Here is a 13,680-nt window from a genome sequence, read left to right on the forward strand (position 1 = left end):
TAGTCTGGTGTGCTGTGTCAGCAAGTCGGATTGTGGGTCTAATATGTTTTGAAACAACTGTAAACAGTGATGTGTATATGTGAATATTTCAAGAATTTTACGCGTAGTTGACGCCCCATGAACGTTCCTATGTTTCTTTCAATAGGATGGGAAACTACACGCGAATCACTACCACCTATTCATAAAAGATTCACAGAAGAAAGGATTGTCAGCAAAGGATTGTGCCCGCCGAACTTGAGCACTTGCGACTTTTATCTGTGGGGTAATCCAAAGGGAAAAGTATACGCAAATAATCCAAAAACATTAGAAGACTTGAAGGACAATATTCGTAATGAGATTGTGGCAATTGATGCAGCAGAGTTACGCAAAGTATATAATAACATGTTAGAGTGCGCACGAAAATGAATTGAAGCACAATGCGGTCATTTTCAGCATCTACTGTAAAAGACAAAACAAGATCACAAGATCACTTCAGTTAATAAATTAAGTAAGTAAGTAAAGTCAGTGCATTTCACTAACCAAACCTTTGTGCTTTGTATGTATTTCTCGTGCGCCAGCCCGTATATATATATATATGTGTGTGTGTTCTGAGTATATTTACCCATAATTTCAACATACGTGCACCGACTTTGATGATTCTTATTTTGTTCGAACCATCCAGATAAATTTCTTTAAGGTCTGATGGTAATATTTAGAGTTAGACTGTGAAACATCTTAACAGATCCTGGGTTAATTACGGTAAAACAACATGCTTGTAGGCAAACATAAATTCTTTAGCGTGATTATGGTTGCATAACAGCATAGGGATTGTACTGCAATGATTTAGAATACTGTAACATCTTAAACAAGTGTTAAGATTTTTTTTTTTTGAAAAATGATATAATTATAGATTGGTATTATTTTTGAAATTTATCCTTTCAGTTCAGAACAAAGGTTATTATGCCATTACGATATTTGTAATCTACAGTTTAACGTGAGTTCTGGAGAAGATATATCGTGGTGAACCACAACATATTCGTGGGTTTGCTTGAGATTCTCTTCCTCAGGGTGCTTCCCTTTTCTCATTCTACTGCATTCTTATTCTACTAATATATAAATAAAAAATAAGTCTTGACTGACTGATCAATGTCTAGGTCAAACTGCTTAAGCTAAGTAGAAATTTCAGTACATAGGATTTGGACGCGAGGTGCTATTAAGCAAAAAGTGTTGGAAATTCGACGTGTAAGAGATTAAACATTCCATTAATTATAATATGATCTCCGTATCTCAGAAATCTTAAGGTAGAAAAGTGACATTTTGTATTTAAACTTTTCATTTAAAATAATTTAATAATATTTCAGCGTTTCTTGACTTTTTACAAGGGAAGAATAAAGATTGAGGATGGATCAGTCTAGATATTCATGTCTTCAGATCTCATAAGGTTTATAGTTCTCCATGAGAAGGAAGAGGAACTTCTTCTCATTGTTTCATAATCATCCACTTTTGTTAAAGGTTTTCCTTTAGTCTGAAGGATATAAATGGGGCATTAAATTAACGGTTTCAATGTTCCATGCTTTTCATTTCGATATTTTTTAAAAAAAGTTTCTATTCGATATTTTGAAAAGCATGTCTAAAATCGATTCTAGGTATCTCTAAATAAAGGCGAGAACATTCATTAATCACATGTTAACGAGGGAACAATGTAATAGGATACATATGGTTTTCTAGTTGTACATGTTAGTAGTGTTCAGTTAATAATAGTGTTTTATTTTAAAATTATGATTTAGAAGGAAATGTTACATATTCTTGATATTACTATTGCTCTTTTGTTTTACTCTTACTCTTTGAAAAATGTAAACTAAATAAATTTAACAACATTATTAGCGTGTAAAATATTTTATCCAAAGATTTCAACAAGCTAAAGAAAATGATATGGGTTAGTTCAAATTCTCATGTGTAAATTTCCAGAACAATTTTTTTCTAAACCTAAAAGTTGATGCTGTACGATGTTAATATAATAGTTTATTTAGTTATTAATATTTCTTGGATTTAATCTTAGTTATTAATATTTCTTCTAGTTGGATTCGGCTTATGTCTAGGAGTGTGTCTACTTAAGAACTAAATTACCAGATCATTTAAGACCAAATAAAAAAATAAATATAGTATTTCACCATTGGATCTCGTATGAGTCTGAGGCACACAGGAAGCATATATAAGAATGAAAAATCGTATTTCGCTAATTATTTCTTTAAGTATAAGTAATTTTGCAATAATATAAAATATCAAATTAGACCTTTCTAAGGCTTGGAATGAGGTTTAAAGAACATTAACCTAAATCATCATTCTGATTTTTCTCCCTTCACTAACTGTGGAAGGATATTATTCTAACTTTCATTTCAGCTCAGCTTCACTTGACTGTCCCTATTGATCTCTATTACTCACTCTCACTTGAGTGTCAGTCTTATTTGACTGTCCCTATAAAACAACAGCCAGATCTAACTTGGCTCTTCATCCATCACTTAGGACGTAACTAGCATCTAATAAAATTCGTATTTTGAACCATCATTCGAGTCTCGTTTCTTATTTGAACTGTATCTATTGTTCAGAAGTTAATAAGTTCTATGTTCTCATTTGAACACTTGATATAATTCAAGCAGTCCTTAATATATAGAAAAGATAGGCTTTTGTGAAATCAATCATTCAAGGCTTACAAGTAAAGAAAGATTCCAAAGACTATCATTCAAGTACCTTGAAAATTAATTTTGTGTCTAAGAACTTGCGAGTTTAGTAGACCTCTCTTGAGAAGGAGACCAGGACGTTCTCATGATCCCACTCGTGCTGTCGCTTTTAAATCCCTCTGCAATAGAAAACTGGGAAGAGTGGGAGAGAGAAGAATACTCACTCTCTTAACGCAAGAATTCTAATTATTAATTAGAGAGAAGTGAGCATCTGAAGATTCTTCTTGTTAAAAATAATTTTGCACCGCTCCCTTGCTATAGAAAAGAATGAAGAATGGAAGGAAGTTACAGCTAGCGTAGCTAGTAGATATACATTTAATAGGATTAATATACATTTACAGAATTATATAGATTAAAGCTTTTTAAAATATTGATTTAAATAGCTTTAATTTAATCCAACTGGCGGACTTCATATTGGATTAAGGAACAAGCTGGTCAAGTCCTATACAGTATATGAAGTATTGGACTGTATAGTTCAGAGATTTGGATATTACAAAGAGCTTCGAAGTGTGGTGTTGGAGGTAGGAGTAGAAGACAAAATTGACGGAGACAGTAACAAACGAACGTCTTCTAAAACGGATAGGAGAGAAGAGGACGCTTTTAGCCAGCATCCTTTGTAGGAAGGCCAATTGAATTGGACACATCTTGCAAAGATATTGTCTTCTTCATACTGCTATATAATGAAAGATGGAAGGAAAGTCATGACCAACAGGCAAAACACTTAATAATAATAATAATAATAATAATAATAATAATAATAATAATAATAATAATAATAATAATAATAATAATAATAATAATGCAACCGAAATTTGGTGTTGTAACGATAACCTCGCCAAATATTCAGATGAAACTTAATGATGAAATATATCATATCAAGTTTTTCATTATTATCTTAGCATTACGACAGCACAAAATGTGGTTAATGACATAGATTACAAAATTATGATTAACTTTCAAACTTTAAGTTTTGTTAACCTAAAATGTCCATCTATCAATCGATAGACCATAGTAAGCCGAACACAATGAGATGATTGAGAGTGAATTTCCATCCGTGAGGTTTGACAAAATCGAGAAAATTAATTTTAATGGCACTAAAATTATATTGCTTGTTAGCAATATTTTTGTCCTGCTGGAAGAGATTATTGATTTATTTGCATACTGTCTACGCAAAAAGAATATACTAACAGATAGAAAAGAAAAGAAAGTTACAGATTTTATGTATTGTTGTGTATCTTCTCCTAACAATCACACACACACACACACACACACACACACACACACACACACACACACACACACACACACACACACACAACCACACACACATGCACGCACACACACACATTTCTAACAACTTCGCACATATTCTTAACAGTGGTATACTCAATTTTAACTCTAATGCACATAGTTTTATTAGTGACATATACAAACTCTTAACAGTGACTATTATAAACAAAAACTTGATAGGATTAACTGTTAACTAACTCACTCGGCGGGTAATGGAACATAAAGTTCATGGCTGCAGAAACAAAAGTTCACTATTGGATTGTATTATTTCTAACAGTTCCCTAGGATACACTATATTATTCTTCCGCTCTTTCATCGGACTATCCAAAGGCTCTTCCTCATCAGTACGAGCGACATGTCCGACCTCAGACCTTTAGATCTAATTATCATCAACTTCGGAATTACTTCGTGATCCAGAATACAAGTAGTCAGACTCCTTCTCACCCGGTGATCCGGGTAGTCCTCTGACCTGGTATGACCCAGACAGACCCAGTGTGACCCGGAAACGAACACAATCGCCACACACGTAAGGAGAGTATGCATGAAACTGAGAAGGTAATTGCAACAAACAGGTTTCTCTCCTCCCTTTCTCTATATTTCCCTTCTCTGTAATTCTATGATTTCTCCCATCTTGTATGTATTAAACCATTGCACTGAAAGATAACTACAAAGTATGTTTATCGGAATATCAATGTGCAAGAATTACAGAAAAGTTATATGATTTTCTTATTAGGAATAGTAAGCATTTTATTAAAACTTGTCATGTAAAATACAAGAGATGCTATTGAGCTCAAACAATATTTTCTTAAGTGTTGGTGTATAGTCTGTGTTTAAAACTGCTGTATTATTTTTAACAACGAGAAGATAACTAAACATTAAATTATGTTTGAAATACTTAAGACATGCTACCTTGATTAAGAAATGTCATGAATGTTAAAACTTGGTTAGTGGACATCATTAACCAACCAAAAGTATGCAATAGCGCTGTATAACTGCTGCTGCTAGTTTGACTACTTCCAGGTAATCGAGTCACCGGATCAGTGGGTGTTTGAGAAGCTAGACCTAGGTCCAGGAAATCCGAACAAAACTCACAGCCCAGATGACATATATATTCATTGATCCGCACGATATCTTGGAGGCGAATTTATATAAGGGCTTTCCTCATTATGCTACTTTTCTCCCTCATTCAATCATTTGTTTGTTCTCTTAAGCATGAAGTACTTACGGGTAATTAATGTAATGATGTTTGCACCAGCAATATAAGTTTAAAAGTTCCTTCTGAACACGTAATTGTCTGCATGATTAAATTTTCCGTGAGAAGCTTTCAACAATCCTTGCTTTCTCTCCTATCAATTTCTAGGTGCTTCCTTGTTCGTGATTGTTGTTGAAAGACAAAACACAGTTTCCTTTCTTTTCTGTTTTGGGAGCTTCTGTGATATCAGAAGATGCACCAAGCCTTGTGTTTTGTCTGTCTACGGGAAGCCGACAGGTTGTTGATCGTGTAACGCATTAGTCATTCTAGGAGTTGATTCATTTTCACTTTTTTCTTCCCTTTTTTGTTTATCTTCTTGATACTTTTCTATTACTTTTCTTTCTTGGTGTATCGAGGAAATCTTGCCTGTTTCTAATATAGCTTTTAATGCTGTATACAATATGCAACACTAATTCTGTACCACGCAAACGCCCTGGTCGCACTGGAATATCGCTTCTCGTGACAAAAGCGAAGCCAAGCTGTACCGGATCTGGTCAAAAGAGAAATGGGTGACAGCTCGTACTGAATAGATGGTGTTGGCATTGCGGATCCATCCAGAGTCGTGAGGACAAAGGGGGAGCTAAGTGAAAAACAGAATTAGCGAACTATGGCCTACATAGTCAGGTTAACAGACAGGAGTCAGACTGGCCTACATAGTCAGAGCTGATGTGCTGACCATCACTCCAAAGGCAGGAGTGCTTCAAAGTAGGCCCTGGTCCCTAGGAGCTCTTGCGGCAGGTGTTTGGTTAATTCTGTATCATAGTTTTTTTGTGGCACCGGATTAAAAGACACATTAGACACATTAAAGACACATTCGTAATATTCAGACACATTAACGACGTAAGTGACAGCTTATGTTTGCATGGCACGTACTCCAATAACAAATTAGTTTTAAAGTTTTAAAAGTGCAGAAATTACTTTATTAATTCCATTATGAACTTCTGTTAAAATTAACTATTATTAGAACACGAGGGAAGTCCAGATGTCCTGCATTACATAAGCACGAACTGCCATTGTGTAAGTTACTTATCTAATCTAAAATATAAGAATTTAACTTCCCCTTGTATTTTACACATGAGAACTTTTCTTTCTCTTGAGCTTCCAACACTAATCACAAATCACTCTTCTGCACTCTAGTATTTTTGATACATCTTCAGAGTTGAGATATATTGAAGGAAATAAATTTGTATGTCTATGTTGGCACTAAGATTATTATCAAAGAAGTAATAGAAGTAGAAATATAAAATTTTAGAAGAGGAAGAATCGTAACCATTACAATACATTACACGAAATAAATTTTATTTAAAATGTTGGGAAACGGAATACAAAGAGATGCAATTTGATTACGATATCAAATGATAATTGTATTCTACCTATCTCAGAGTTTCTCCGTGACCATACGGTTTGCAGACGCGTCTTTGGGGCGGAAGATCGGGTGGGGTTCATATGGTTTGTATTTCACGTTAAGCTGTAGATCAATGTCACATATATACCTCGGTGCTGAAAAAGGATTTTCAACTCCTAGTGAACCAACTAATTGAATAATTTCTATTAAGGTAACTTTCAACAAATAACGCCTTCAATATATTGTTGTAGTACTCAGGTGATTTTATTTATAGAACCACAAAATTTACATTCAAGAGAGTGAAACCTTCTCTATAATGTAATGAGAAACAGAAGTATTATGTACACAAGGGGACACAAATTTCACTAAATATGAGAAGACGTTATAACAAAACATGTCGGGAAATAACGTTACTAAGTTCTTAACTACACGGGAAAGGTGTTACTGTCTTAAGTAAGTACATTTTCTAATGAAAATTAAACAATGTTCTTGGCAATATGTTGTCTGATTTGATATTACACAAAATTGAGAACATGTGAAGATTGTAATCCGTATCAGGATTGCAAACATTTGAACATAACTGTCTGTCACATGCATCACTATTTGTCAGAGTCAGATAAGATGTATAACTGGCATCACATAGTGCGCACAAATCACATCTAAGAATGCTACCTGTATTACTACTTTCGTGAAACCAAGACTTGCATTCAATACGCTAATGCAATTGTTATCATTTCTGAGATCGCAGTAATATCCAGAAACCAGTTTATATCCTTCTTTGTTCATGATTTGCGCTACTATGTGCTGCAAAAACTATAAGGAACAGCTGGTGCATACATAACATATTTTACCAATACTCCCTTGGCATTTAGAAAACGATTACTGACAGATCTGGTCCTAGCTCTTTTAGGTGTTGGCAGCAGTTCGTGGGTACAGTGATCACTAGGTGATGTTCAAGGGAATGGGTTGAGTGTCTGTAGTTGTTGCTAGGAGTCGTTTTTCTTCCAACACCTCACTTGGAGAAAAGACACTGAGGTCATTGCGTACGTGCTACCTGGAGGAAGATCACCATTAAATTCGTCCTTTCCCTATTTCCCTTCCGTAAAAGTATTAAGGGAATCCAATTAAAACCCGATGGGTTGGTGCACGCAACAATAATAAAAGTTTTGCCTTTTCTCTCTTGTGTATCATTACATACTCGTTTGCTGCCTTTCTGTGCTACTGGTTTTTGGTTACTGTTGTCTGCTAGTTGCAGTACAGTTTTAGCTGTGTTGTAAATTAGATCTGCGTTGTCAAGTAGGTTCAAAGTATAAAGTAAATTTTGTAGTATATTATAAAAGTAATTTACTGCTATTTTGTTGAATCGCATGAGTCTTCCATAGTTCAATCTTTCCGCATTTTTGAAGACGATATCCAGGTGCCTTACCATAAACGCATAAATCCAATCTTTTCCGACTTTACCGTCACGAAATAAATTGGTTGCAATGCAATGGCAGCTGCAATTCGGCCTCACAAATGCCTGTTCTGGTTGAAACAAATCAAACTCTTGAAAACATATAGTTCACTATTTTAATTCTGTTTCTAGTTCACAGATCATGAATGGCCAAATGTCATGACGATTGCGTTGGGTGTGAAACACTAGTCGTAGTAGAATAGTTATAGACATCTTGATTAACTTCCTGCTTCTGAAGAATGAATGGGAATATAAAAGACTTATCTACAGAAATTTACATTCCAGTCCCATAGTAAAGTTCAGTACACAACAAACTGTGCTATTACTCTCGCTGGCATTTTTTAAATAAATATATTAACATACAAGCTTTTAACGTTAAAATATTTTTGTAATTCAAGATTCAATTATTGAAGAGTAAACTTCAGTCTACAGAAATGTCTGTATAATTTAATTTCGAAAGTCTCGTTTAAACATCGTAAAGTTTTCATCTAGACCTTTGTAAATGAGTATATAAAATGTTTAAAATATGAGTCAATATTATTGCGTTTAATATATACTAATTAAAGAAGTGATAGGCAAGATAAAGGTAGTTCGTTATATCAACAGACGTGAGCAGGAGACAGTAAGAAATAATTCAATTATTCAGATAGAAATTGAATGGAAGTGCTTAGTAAAACGGGAAATAATAGTCATATACATTTCTGTACATATTTATAAATGGCACGTATACGCTTTTCCAGTTTAGAAATATTCTAATTTGAAGCATTGTTTATGCATACACCTATAACAGCAGTCAAGAAACTTATATATACACATCCAACTAGGGTTTCTTCCAACTTTTTTCTGGAGGAGTAAAATTAAAATGTAAGGGAGCTACATTGAGAACACTATTTGCTAAACTGCAAAGTACCCTACATAGGAGTGAGTTGTAAGGTAATTTATCTTACTTGTTAGTTCCGAAAGGGAGGGGGAGGGGGGAAATTGGCCAACTCCGAGGTGGGGAAAGTTCCCCCAGAAGTATGTCTGGAAGAAACACTGAGTCCAATTGGAATTTACAATCTCTCTGCTGACGTTAATTGATTGTATATTTTGACAAAGCCGTATTGAATTTTTCAAACAAATGTTTCTTCAAGTTTTTTTTTTTTTTTTTGGCCTCTAAACATGACTGTATTGTATCATTATTGTTTCGTCTTTGCAGTTATTAAAACGAATCTTAATTCGTCACAAATTAAAAAATCTACATCTGCGAAATATTTTTTTTTAAATATAGTAAGACAAGAATAATAATAAAAGAACTGTGAAAAATAAAATTGGACAAATATGTGGTAAAGGAAAAATAAAAGACGGAGATGGAGAAACATATGTCATGTGTGGATTTATACTTGTACTAACACATAGATCAATACAGGCACACAAATAGTGACGCATTCAGTATATTCCCGAGGAACTACCTGGAAGGGAGCCAAGTTCATGCTCAGTAGGAGAAAGAGAGAGAGAGAGAAGAGAAGAGAAGAGAAATAAATAAAGAAAACAAGGAAAGAGAGAAGAGAATTTGTGTGATTTTAAATCAGTGTTTTATTGGCAGCAGTGAGTTCAGTGAACTCTAAATACCAGCCACCACAAATATTAGTTTCCTTCTAAAATTTCCAGCGAGTGAATGCTCTAAATAGGGAAGTAGAACAGTTTTCTTCTCATTGTTTTCAATACTTTCTTGTTTTCCTTGTTCTTAAAACTTGTTATTGTTCTATATTTCATGTTAAACAGGATGCGGCATAAGTCGGTTGACAAAAATGCATGAGCTACTTTAAGAAATAATTGGAGTTTCTGATATCTTAATTTTTTTGCAGTATTTGAATTTATATTTTAAAGTCCCGGTATAATAAATATATATCGAAACACCAATTGATAATAGTAAGTTTTTGTTATTGAAACTATTGCAGAAGTATGCCCGTTCTTCGCACGGGAAGAATAAGGTGTAAAATGTAAAATCGGAAATTTGACTTGGGAATTGCCCCTTGTCATGTTCAGAAGATGAATTTTCGGATGCACAGATTGTTTATTGGTTTTCACATTTCCTAATTAAGCAAAGCCTCATATACTCCACTTTCTGAATAAAGATAGGGAGATCTGAATATTACAGTTTGCCCTTTAAGAGGAAAATTTTAGCACGTGCTGAAACATGTGTTCCTTTACTTTTAAATAATAGTTTATATTATCTCCAGGGGTAAACTTGAGGGGTACGCAGGGGTACGCCGTCCTCACGCCTCCAAAAATTATCTATGGCGTCCCCCAATTCCTAACAAATTATAATGACAAAGATAGGCAGGGGGGCCGGTGTGTGTCATGCCGCTACCTACCGTCCCCCTACCCTTTCAGGTCCACTTTTACCCCTGATTATATCAACCATGTGAAACAGCCAGTCCCGGGCCAGTCCCGGCCCGCTGAACCCTTTCATCCAGCCCACCTGACACCTTATTGAAAATATACTTCTTACATAATCTTAAACTGAATTGATAGCATTTCCTGGATAACTTATGTCTACCTTTGAAAATATCATGCGCGGTGAAACATCCACTGTACCACAGAAGACTGAGACTAGTTCACAACATGGAGAATTAAATTTCCCACTAAAAATGATAAATAAATAGGAATTTGTTTGTTTTTCTTTAGTAAATAAATATTTTGGTTATCATAATTTTTTGTGTCCATTTGATGTTAGTGTACAATGAACGATTTTCTCCGTTAAATATGAACATTAGATTGTTATGAAAATGTTATACATTGTCTCATACGGCCCTCGACGCCAGTAAGCCCTCTGTAATTGGCCCACCCGCTGTTCTAGCTTACAAACACCTAGACTATAAATTGAATTTCGCTTGTCCAACTTAAGCAAATCCCCACATTGGGTGCTTTGATGCAGATAAAGATATTATAGAACAGAAAGGCAAATAAAAATGACTGGCCTTACCTCCTCAAGAAGGGAATTGTCGAAAGTGCTGAAACAAGTATTCACTTATTTCTAATTAAGAGTTTACGTTATGAATTTTACACCGCCAACTTAACCAAAGCTTCATATTCGGCACTTTCTGAAGAAAGGAAGGGAAATTTTAGTATGATAGAAATGTTCCCTCTTTTCTCCATCCCACTTAGAAGTGGAATGATCAAAAACATCAAAACATTAAAACACATATTCTCTTATTTTCATATGAGGGTTTATATGCAGAGTTTCTTCTCTCTAACTTCAAGAACTCCTCAATTCTTGGCAGACAATTTGAACTATTCTCTAACTCGCTTAGGAAATGTGTTTCAAAGAATGATTTCATATCTCTTGCTTCCAAGACAAAAAGAAAACAGTGTTTTGTCCTAATTTCACGTTTCCTATAGTCGTATGACCTGGATGGTGATGAGGGAGTTCCTTCTATTACTTTTACACAATAGTATAGCATATATTCGTAGATATAAATAATGATGCAAACTTGTGCCTGATGTCTTTAAAAGGCTAGAAATACGTAACATAAGGGTATATGTAAGGTCATATATACGTATAAACTTTACCTCTTAGAAACCATATTATTAGATTTCATTTTTTCATATTTAATCCAGCAAGAATTGTTCGAAATAAAACAGGAAGAACTAACAAAAAAGTGATATTTGAAAGGCGTACAACAAACATAGTTCTTGTTACAAGCAAAGTGAAAACTATGACACTGTCTTTGTTGATGCTTTACACTTAAAGGGAATCGGAACAGTTATTGAAACACTCACATCAAAGATTGAAGAAGCTGACCAAAGGATTGTGCCTCACTTGCACTGGATAGTTGAGTTCAGCGCTCATTGAATTGCTCTGAAGTCCAATGTTACGGATGTGGTGTTGCTAATTAGGTATTTTGTCATCTTAAGTAGTAAAGATCTAAAGCAACTGTGGGTGATGTTGGGGTTGGAGAAAAGCCTCGTTTCATTCCTATTCATCATTTACACGATACGTATGGAGACAAAGTGTTGTTCTCAAAGCTTAAATCCTTACTGGCAGTGATATTGTCAGTAAAATGGGTACAAAAAATGCAGTATTGAGTGCACAACCAACAAATTATCTTTTTCATTTTGCTGAAACAAGCAGTCTCCCAACGAAAGACATAAGGAATGCAAAAACAAATTTAACCAAAATGTGGACGAGATTGATTAAAGTAAAAACATTTAATGCTCTAGTTACGCTCTAAGCTTTATCGACTTAGCCGTAACCACATCCGTGAAAGGCCACTTACTGCATCTGCTATTCTAGGCTACAATAGAAGCACGCACTTCATTATCAGAGGATTTCCAACTTTATTAGAGAGGAAACACATCAGTGAGAATCTTATGAAATTTGGATGAGAGGAAGTACAGTTAGATGGATTTCTGAGGCCACAAAAGTGTTTTCGAAAAGTATAAACGACCTCTGACAGATGCTGTATTGAGAGTGTTCTCTTATTTCAAAATAAGCAAATGTCAAAAACGTGTGTGTAAGAAGTTTCAAGTGTTGTGTACAGTATGTTGTCTTCGTGAAAAAGCATTAAAATTTTTAGTTGTAAGTCACATGCATTTCGCTTAAGATTTCCAAATTTTGGCTCGTATAAAGGAATCTTTCTGCTATACTTCCAAAAACAAAATAGAAGTTTTAAGTATATCATAGCTCAAGATATTGTCTGTTTGAGAAAATCTGTTAAAATTGTAAAAAGATAAAGCACTGTTCTGTATGGAACCATTTGGCTTTATAGTGTTGGTATTGACATTTTGCATTTTGATACCAGGTAAAATTGACACATTAAAAATTACAAAATAATATTCGAGATTATAAATAATGTGGTTGTTCAAATGTTGTATACAATGTAATTTATATATGGAAAATACTGTAGGAATAGTCATATGTTTAGTCATATCAGCACGTTTTCTAATTCCTTAATGAATTTGTATCACAGACATTTTGAATCATTAACAATTATTCATAATAACAATATTAATAGTACAATATTTGATATTGTTTCTACATACATTGTAAACTATTCAAACTTGTTTCTGTATCCTTTTAAGTTTACATGCGAAGGGTTTCATATTCATTTTTTGCGTGTGATACACAGAAGACTTTAATATATTGCAAATTTATTTTAATAGTTGAACTCGCTGGCCCGATTCGACACCAAGATGATTTTCCTAGGTAACTTAGTTACTTAGTTATGTATGATGCTTCTTACTTGGCGGCCATGTTGGACAATGGTGTCTGTGGAAGTAAGCGACATATAATTGAGATGTCCACTCAAGAAAAAGGAGAAAGCAAATAGGCCGAAGAACACGATGCAATAATGAAACTTCATGTGCCCACATTTTTATGAGTATGCATTTTCCGGGACGATAATACGGGATAATTGCTTGTGAACAGTTAAAAGCCCAGTTTTGTGATGCATGGATCGGTCACCACGTTCCAGTTGAGTAACCACCACAGGTTGGAGACATGGACCCAGGAATTACTACTATGAAAAAGCTTGTTTAGTAGTATACTTCAACCAGTGATGATACAGCTTTAATTTCTTAGGAAGGGACAATTAGAGGGGCAGATATTTCTTTGTATACCAAAAATGATTTTATATTA

This window comes from Thermobia domestica, chromosome 8 (assembly GCF_964235325.1).
Source record: "Thermobia domestica chromosome 8, izTheDome1.hap1.1, whole genome shotgun sequence".
Classification (NCBI taxonomy): domain Eukaryota; kingdom Metazoa; phylum Arthropoda; class Insecta; order Zygentoma; family Lepismatidae; genus Thermobia; species Thermobia domestica.